The sequence below is a fragment of the Colobus angolensis genome, unplaced genomic scaffold (genome assembly GCF_000951035.1).
Source record: "Colobus angolensis palliatus isolate OR3802 unplaced genomic scaffold, Cang.pa_1.0 Scaffold82, whole genome shotgun sequence".
Classification (NCBI taxonomy): Eukaryota; Metazoa; Chordata; class Mammalia; order Primates; family Cercopithecidae; genus Colobus; species Colobus angolensis.
In genome coordinates this window covers 330961-333305 of record NW_012122043.1, presented here as the reverse complement: position 1 = coordinate 333305, position 2345 = coordinate 330961, and positions in this window count along the sequence as shown.

The following is a 2345-nucleotide window of genomic DNA, read 5'->3' as shown; positions in this document are numbered from 1 at the left end:
CTCGCGCCTCTCCCCCATCGTCTCTAAAAATAAAAATAAATAAATAAATAAATAGCCAGCCCAGGATTAAAAAAACAAACAGTAAAAAAGTTACTCCAGCCCAGGAGTTCAAGTTTGCAGTGGACTGTGATCTCACCACTGCATTCTAGCCTGGGCAACAGAGCAAGACTATATCTCTAAAACAAAACAGAATTCCCCTCCCCACCAAACCCCACAAGTTTATTCTTTAAGCTCTAGAGGCCAAAAGTGTGAAATCAGGGTATCACAGGGCTGTGCTCCCTCTACTCCCTCCAAAGCCTCCAGAGAAGGCGCCTTCCTGCCTCTTCTAGCTCCTGGTGGCCCCAGGTACCAAATTATTCCAGTCTCTGCCTCTGTTTTTCATACAGGTTTCTCTTCTCTGTGACACTTCTCCATTTGTCTTATAAAGACACTTCTCATTGGATTGAGGGCCCAGCATAATCAGGATGATCTCATCTCAGTACTGTCAACTTAATTACACCTGCAAAGACGTTTTTCCTTTTTTTTTTTTTTTTTTTTTGAGATGAAGTCTCGCTCTTTTTGCCCCGGCTGGAGTGCAGTGGTGTGATCTCAGCTCACTGCAGCCTCTGCCTCCCAGGTTCAAGCCATTCTCTTGCCTCAGTCTCCCAAGTAGCTGGGATTACAGGCGCCCACCACCACACCTGGCTAATTTTTGTATTGTTGGTAGAGACAGGGTTTCACCATTTTGGCTAGGTTGGTCTGAAACTCTCGACCTCAGGTGATCCACCTGCCTCAGCCTCCCAAAGTGCTGGGATTACGGGCGTGAGCCACCGTGCCTGGCCGGAAAAAATCAGTTATTTTAGGGGATGGTATGGGTGGTAATCTTTATGGGTTCTGAATCATTCCTAATCCCAGGGGTCCAAGATGCCACTGGCCTGCTAGTCAGAGGGAGGGCATGTGGAGGTCAGGTGGTAAGGGGGTCCACAGACCTCATCTGTGGTCGTCTTTCCAGTTCCTGAATGTGTAATTGAAACAGTCACACTTGACAAGGGGCAGACTTCCACACTGACCTGCAGAGGAAGGGCCAGCTAGGTAGGAAGGGCCAGGTGGACGTCACCTTTCCAGGGTTGTAGTCCAAAGGCAAAATGCATTGCTGACTTGGAAGAGTCCTGCATAGGTGATGCACCTGGGAAGAAGGTGAGTGGCCCTTGGGGATGTGGTTAAGGAGGACAGGAATGACTCCATTCAACTGCTGCTCCAGAGCCTCATCACCAGGACAAATCCAGCTCGCTGGTTTTCTGTGTGACTACCAGGACCCATCTGCTGTCATGGGCGTAGCCTCCGCCTCCTGCACAGCTCCACAGTCTGGCCACTGGACCGAGTGCGGGCTCCTGCTTTCTGCCCTCATCTGCTCAGAGATCTGCATCGTCTGCACCCTCTGATTCTATGGAATTGGGTGAGCTGAAGTAACAAGTACTTTGGGAGGCCGAGGCGGGTGGATGGCTTGAGTCCAGGAGTTCGAGACCAGCCTGGGCAGCACATGAGACCCCCCCCATCTCTACAAAAATACAACAACAAAAAATTAGCCGGGCGTGGTGGCACACGCCCGTAGTCCCAGCTACTTGGGTGGCCGAGGTGGGAGGATTGTTTGAGCTGGGGAGGCAGAGGTTGCAGTGAGCTGAGATCACCCCCGGAACTCCAGCCTGGGCAACAGAGCTAGACCCTGTCTGCAAAACCCACAGAACAAGTGCTGGCGATGCCTCAGGAAGGGGAGCCCAGGCCGGGAGGCTCCTCGGGACAGCAGGTACTGCGTCAGGAGGGCAGGAGCTCCCCAGCCGTGCGAAGGGTTTGAGGGCACGGAGGGCTGAACAGGCAGAAGCGGACACGGAGGCAAGAAAACACCTGCAGCAGGCAGCTGCCCCCTAAGCTAAGGCTGGGGGCCCAGGACGGGTGGTCCGTGCAGGAGCTGGGGGAGGCCGCTGGCGAAAGGGGCGCCCCCTGGGCACGGCCTCGGAGGAGCGGGCCGGCCCCCAGGTCCCTCAGCCGAGCCCCCGTACCGGGCCTCTTTCTGGAGAACGCTCCGGCTGCTGCTTGGGCGTCTTGGGCTGCGCTCAGCTTAGTCCCTTTCGTACCTGAAGGGAGGCGCCGGACAGCTTGGGCGCCGGAGGCCCTCAGGGAACGCAGGACGAGGGAGTAGCGATTGACGCTCCGGTGCCAGTCGGGGCGGGGCTTGGACGGCGGGGCGGGCCCTGGAGGGCGGGAATGACGAGAGGGGCGGGACCTGTTAGGAGCGCGGGGCGGGGCTTCGATGGCGGGGCGGAGCCGTCAATGCGCAGGCGCGGCGTCGTCCCGCACACTCCGGCCTA